The sequence below is a fragment of the Octodon degus genome, unplaced genomic scaffold (genome assembly GCF_000260255.1).
Source record: "Octodon degus isolate 3935 unplaced genomic scaffold, OctDeg1.0 scaffold00007, whole genome shotgun sequence".
NCBI lineage: Eukaryota > Metazoa > Chordata > Mammalia > Rodentia > Octodontidae > Octodon > Octodon degus.
This window is the reverse complement of record NW_004524583.1, coordinates 26760318-26766950: the sequence shown is the minus strand read 5'-3', so window position 1 is coordinate 26766950 and position 6633 is coordinate 26760318.

Genomic DNA, 6633 nt, shown 5'->3' with positions numbered 1-6633 from the left:
TGTACAGGGTCCCACTACATAGATTGGACTCATAGTGATTCTCCTGTTTTCAGCCTCCAAAAGTGCTGGGATTACAGGCGTGTGCCACCACGCCCGGTCCCAATTGCTGTCTCAGCATGCCCCAGGGGCGGGGCCAGCACAGCACGCTGGGGATCGAACCCCAGCCGCTGTGCTCTGTGGAAGCAAGCAGTTTAGTCTACTGAGCTATTGGGCTGGTCTCAATTTTTAGTTTTTTGAGGGCTATCCATACAGAGTTTCACGGAGGTTGTACTAGTTTACATTCCCACCAGCAACGTAGAAGAGTTCCTTTTCAACCTCCCCTTGCCAGCATTTGCTTCTATTTGATTTTTGGACAATCGCCATTCCACCTGGAGTAAGAGGAAATCTCAGTATTCCTTTAACTTGTATTTCTCTAATGGCCAGTAATATTCAACATTTTTTCCTATACTTATTGGCCATTTGTGCACTCATTTCAGGTGTCAATTTTTTATTGAGTAATTATAGAGAATATAACTTTTGAGTTATTTTTTTACTTTTTTTAACGTTTCCTTTACTTTTTCTTTTTTTTTTTTTTTTTATGGCCAGTACTGGGTATTGAACGCAGGCACTTCCTTTTGCTTGCCAGGTTTTTTTTTTTTTATGGCCAGCTCAGCCCACCCTGGGGGCGGGGCTGGCATGGCACGTGGTGCTGGGGATCGAACCGAGGTCCCTGCATGCTTGCCTAAGCTTGCCTAAGCCGGTGCTTTAGACCACTGAGCTATCTCGCCAGCCCTTGAGTTCTTTATATAGTCTACTTTGAAATTTTTTTTTCTTTCTTTTGGCGGAACCAGGGATTGAACTCAGATCCTTGCGTTTGCCAGTCAAGCGCTTATCCTACAGAGCCATCTCCCCCTTTATATATTCTAGATACTAATCCTCTACCTGAGATATTGCTGGTAATTTTTTTCCATTCTCTAGGTTGTCTCTCTCTCTTTTTAAAAATATTTTATTTATGAATTTGGTAGTCTCACTATGCAGCTCAGACTCATAGTGATCCTCCTGTCTCAGCCTCCCCAGGGCTGGAATTACAGCCATACACCACCACACCCAGTTTCGGTAGCTGGCTTGGCACAGAGCCAGCACAGCATGTGGTACCAGAGATCAAACGCAAGTCCTTGCACGTGCCAGGCAGGTGCTTAGGCCACCGAAGTATCTCCCTGACCTCTACTCTTCTCCTGATATTTCCTTTGCTGTGCAGAACGTTTTTAATTTGATATAGTTTCATTTATTGATTCTTGCTGTTATTTCTTGTGCAAATGGATTTCTGTTCAGAATGTCCTTTCTAATTTTAAGAGTTTTACTCATGTTATCTCTCAGCAGGCTAACTGTTTCTAGTTATATTCACATCTTTTGTTTTGATTTCAGTTTAGGGAGAGAGATCCGCCTCTAGCTTCAATCTCAGCATGCACGTGTATCGCCAGCTTTTCCAGCACCATTTGCGAGGGGCAGTCTTTCCTCGAGTGTAGCTTTTTGGTGCTTTTGCCAAAGATCACGTGGCTGAGTGTGTCTGCGGTTGTTTCGCAATCCTCTGTTCTGTTCCATCCATCCGCATGAGTTTTCTTTTTGTTGATATTATGTTATTTTTTTAAAGAGGAAAAAAGACAAAAATAAATAACAAGAAAAAGACAAAGACAAAGCAACATAAAACAATAAAAATGGTACAGAATTTCAAAACAAGAATAGAAAATTAGGGCCGGTGAGATAGCTCAGTGGACTAACCACCTGCTTTGGCAAGCTCAGGGACCCAGGTTCAATCCCCAGTGCCACATGCCATGCTGGCCCCACCCACAGGGCACACTGAACTGGCAACCCAGTCTGGGCGTGGTGGCGCATGCCTGTAATTCCAGCGCTCGGGAGGCTGTAAAAAGGAGGATCACTATGAGTCTGAGCTGCATAGTGAGACCCTGTACCAAATACATAAATGGAAAAAAATTAGAAAATTAACAATAGTTGTTATATTACATATTGTTATTATCAAATTTGTTGCTCAGATTACCAGATATAAGCGTGCACAATTGATCAAGCAATTAAACATTAATGCTTCCTTTCATTAAACCTTAGTTTTTCCTTATGCTTTATACTTTTTATTTTTAAAATTTATTTTAAAGAGAGTATAAAAATAATAGATATTAGAGACGGCACATATTTTAAAGAACAAGATGAAAGATTTTCACGATTGTTATGTTGCACATTGCTGTCCTCAATGAAGTTGCTCATAGTACTATTTAGCTAGTACTGTGGGGTTTTTTTCACTGTATATTTGTGGTGTAAGTTAAAATCCAGGATTGTGATGCCTCTTGTTTTGCTCTTGTTGCCCAGAATTGCTTTTGCTATTCTGCGTTTCTTCTGGTTTCATATGAATTTCAGGATTGCTTTCTCCAGTCTGTGAGGGGCATTACTGGCATTTTGATTGCGGTTGCATTAAATCTATAAATCAGCTTTGGAAATATGGCCATTTTTTCAATATTGTTACATATTTACAATACTGTTCTGCCTATCCAAGAACAAGGAATAGCTTTCCTTTTTCTCTTTTTTTAACTTTTATGTATTTGATACAGATTCTTAATATGCTGCTGGGATTCACAGTGATCCTGTTTTCAGCCTCCCCAGCACTGGGATTACAGGTATGTGCCACCATGGCCAGTCTTGGTGGCCAGCTCAGCATGCCTGGGGTGAGTCCGGCACCAGGGGTTGAGCCCAGGTCCTTGTGCTTGCCTAGGCAGGTGCTTAGACCACTGGGCTATCTCTACTGCCCAACTTTCCATTTTCTGATAATCTTTTTGATCTCCTTCTTAAAGAGTTCTATAGCTTTTGCTGAAGAATTATTTCACTTTATTAGGTTAATTCCTAAGTATTTTTTTTCTTGATGTTATTGCCAATGAGATTTTCCAATTCCTCAGTGAGTTCATTATTAGTGTATAGAATTGTTATTGATATTGTATCCTGATACATTGCTGAATTTATTATTTTAGTAGTCTTTTGGTGAAGTTTTTGGGTCCTCTATGCAAATGATCATGTTTGCAAATAATGGTTTGATTCCTCCTCTCCTATATTTATCATAACTTTTATCTCTTTCTCTTGCCTGATTTCCCTGGCTGATGTTTCAAGTACTGTGTTGAACAAGGGTGGTGACAGTGGACATCATTGTGTGATTTTTCTTTTTCTTTTTTTTGAGACAAGGTCTCACTATGCAGTTCGGGCTGCCTTGTGCTCCCTTTTGTAGCCCCCAGGCTGGTCTTGAACTCACAGAGATCCTCCTGGGTCAGCCTCCTGAGTACTGGGATTACAGGCATGCACCACCATGCCTGGTTCCAGGGCTGCATGGTGGGTGTCCAGGCATCCAGGACCAAGACCACATGGCATGTGGGGCTGGAGATGGAACTCAGGTCCTTGTACTTGGCAGACAGGTGCTTATGCCACTGAGCTGTCTCTCCGGCCCCTCATTCCTGATTTTAGAGAGCATGCTTTCAGCTTCTCTCTGTTATGTTGACCCTTGGTTTGTCATAAATATCTTTCATCAGATTGAGGTACAGTTCTTCTGCACCTACTTTTTTCAGGGCTTTTAACATGAATGGATATTGGACTTTGCCCAATGCTTTTTCTGCATCTATTCATATGATCATTTTGTTTTTGATCTTGTTTCTGTTTATGGGGAGAATTACATTTAGTAATTTCATATGTTGAACCACTTTTGTACCCTTCAGATAAAATCTACTTGGGTCATGACATTGAGACGTTTGCATCTATGCTTATTAAAGAGACAGGGCTCGTGTTTTCTTTCTTAGTTGGATCTTTGTCTGGTTTGGGGATCAGATTAATGCTGGCTTGCAGGGATGAGTTTGGAAGTAAGTACCCCTTCCCTGTCCATTTCCTTATAGTTTAAAGAATATTTGTTTTTCGTTTATTTGTTTCATTGTTTTTTTATTTTATTTTATTATTTTTTTAATTTTATTTATGTGTGTGTGTGTGTGTGTGTGTGTGTGTGTGTGGCCAGCTCAGCTCACCAGTGGGCGGGGCTGGCTGGCATGTGGTGCTGGGGGATTGAACCGCGGTCCCTGTGCTTTGCTAAGCTTGTTCTAAGTAGGTGCTTTAGGCCACTGAACCATCTTACCAGCCCCTGTTTTTTTTATGTTAAAGATAAAAATAGAAATAAGAATAAAATAAGAGTTTCAAAACAGTCTAATAAGAGAATAACAATAACTAATACATTTGGATATTGTTATCTTCATAGTAGTTACTCAGAATACAAGATACAGGCATGATATATTGTCCCAACAATATTAGCACAAGCCTTTCATTTCAATGAACTAAGAGAAACTAGCTGTATAACTATCTTAACTATCTTGCGCATATATATTTTTCTCCCTTTTCTCTTCCTTCCTTTCCCCTCTTCCCCCATCAGTTTTTCTCTTTTTTTTAACAGTTTCTTCCAAATTCAGAATATGTGTTGCACACTTTGGATCTCACTTTCTCACTTGGCTCCTCACACTAGTGAGAGTGCGACGTTACACACGTGGGTCTGACTTATTTCACGTATGGTTCGGTCTCAAGTTGTGTCCTTTTACCTACAAGACTCTCAGGTTTACCCTTCTTTGTGGCTGAGCACTAGTGAGGAATGTTTGTGTCATTACCTCTTTAAAGGTCTTGTAGAATTCAGGAATGAATTCATAAAGTCCTGGGCTTCAGTTAGTTAGATTTTTTTTAAATTATTGCCCCAGTTTCATTGCTTGTCATTAGACTGCAAAAAAATTTTATGTATTCATGGATCAGTTTTGGCAATTTGTATGTGTCTAGGAATCTATCCATTTTTCCAAAATTTTCCAATTTGCTGGAGTACAATTTTTCATATGAGTTACTGATGATTTTAGGGAGTTCAGCAATGTCTGTTGCGATTTCAGTTTTTTCATTCCTAACTGCATTAATGTGAGTTGTTTTTATCTCTGTTTTGTTAAGGTTGGCTAAGGATTTATCTAGTTCTTTCAAAGAACTAGCTCTGTGATTCACTGATTCTTTTTATTATTTTTTATTTATTTATTCACTTTATGTATTTGGTACAGGGTCTGACTACGCAGCCTGGACTCCTACTGATCCTCCTGTTTTCAGCCTCACCAGCGCTGGGATTACAGGAGTGTGCCACCACACCTGGTCTCAGTGGCTAGCTCAGCACACCTGCGGGCAGGGCCAGAGCAGCATGTGGCGCCGGGTATTGAACCTGGGTCCCTGCGCTTGCCTAAGCAGGTGCTTAGTCCACTGAGCTATTTCGTCAACCCCTGTATTATTTTTAGTCTCAATTTCTTTAATCTCTGCTCTTACCTTTATGATTTCCCTTCTTAAAGTAGGTTTGAGTTTGGACTGCTCTCTCTTTTTTTCTTTTCTTTTCTTTCTTTCTTTCTTTTTTTTTGAGAATCTTTTTTTTCTTTTTATTTTTTATTTTATTTTCTTTTTTTTTTCAAAGATTTATTGACAAACAGATAGCAATGAGACAGTTTCAAATCAAATCGGAAGGACAGTTTCAACAAATAATACACTGCATATATTCTTCTTAGTGGTTAATTGCTGTACAAGATGCGGACTTGTGATCCTATTTACAAACACCATTAGAACAAATCATTCTATTCATTAAGAGAATGCAACTATATATCTATCCCAACCTCTTTGAATACACAGATACAAAATGGACATTCATCGGTATACCCCATTTTTTCTAAGTTCCGTTATTGAATATGATAGGTGTGTAAACTCAGCAAAATATTCTAAAAGAGTCCAGTAGCCTATAATAGCATTGGGTCTTATATTTAACTGGCAATGTCAGAAATTATTGACCTGAGTCCCCCACAGCTCAACTTAACAGCATGGCTTTATTTCTTATATTTCGACTTCATACTTTTCTACTGGTTGGTTAAGACCAAGGTAAAGCAGGACCTATGCAACAAGAGTTGTAGCTTTTTGGTCTGAGAATTTTTGAGAATCTTGAGGTTCATCATTAGGATATTGATTTGAGCTCAGTCTATTTTTCTAATGTGAGTACTGACTACAGTAAACTTTCCTGCTTCTATTACGTCCCCTAGGTTCTGGTGTGTTGTGTCTGCAATATTGTGTGATTCCAGAAATTGCTTCATTTCTTCCTTGATTTCTTCTGTGACACACTGAGTACTTAGAAGTGTATTATTAAGTTTTGAGGTATTTATATAATTTTTGTGATTTCTTTTGTATCTGATTTCCAGTTTCAATACACAAGGAGCTGATAGTATTCGAGGGATGATTTCAATTCTCTTGTATTTATTCAAGAAGACGGACGAGTGTATGATCTGTTTTGGAGAAAATACCAGGTTCTGTTGAGAATACATATTCTGTTGTAGTAGAATAGAATGGTGTAAATATCTGTTAAGTCCATTTCTTTGAGGGTGTGGTTCTTTGTTATTTATTGTTTAGTTGATTTCTCTCCTTGTGAAAGTAGGCTGCTAAACTCACCCACCATGATTGTGTTGGTGTAAAGCTGCAACTCTTGTTGCATAGGTCCTGCTTTACCTTGGTCTTAACCATTCAGCAGAAAAGTATAAAAACGAAGTATAAGAAGTAAAGCCATGCTGTTAT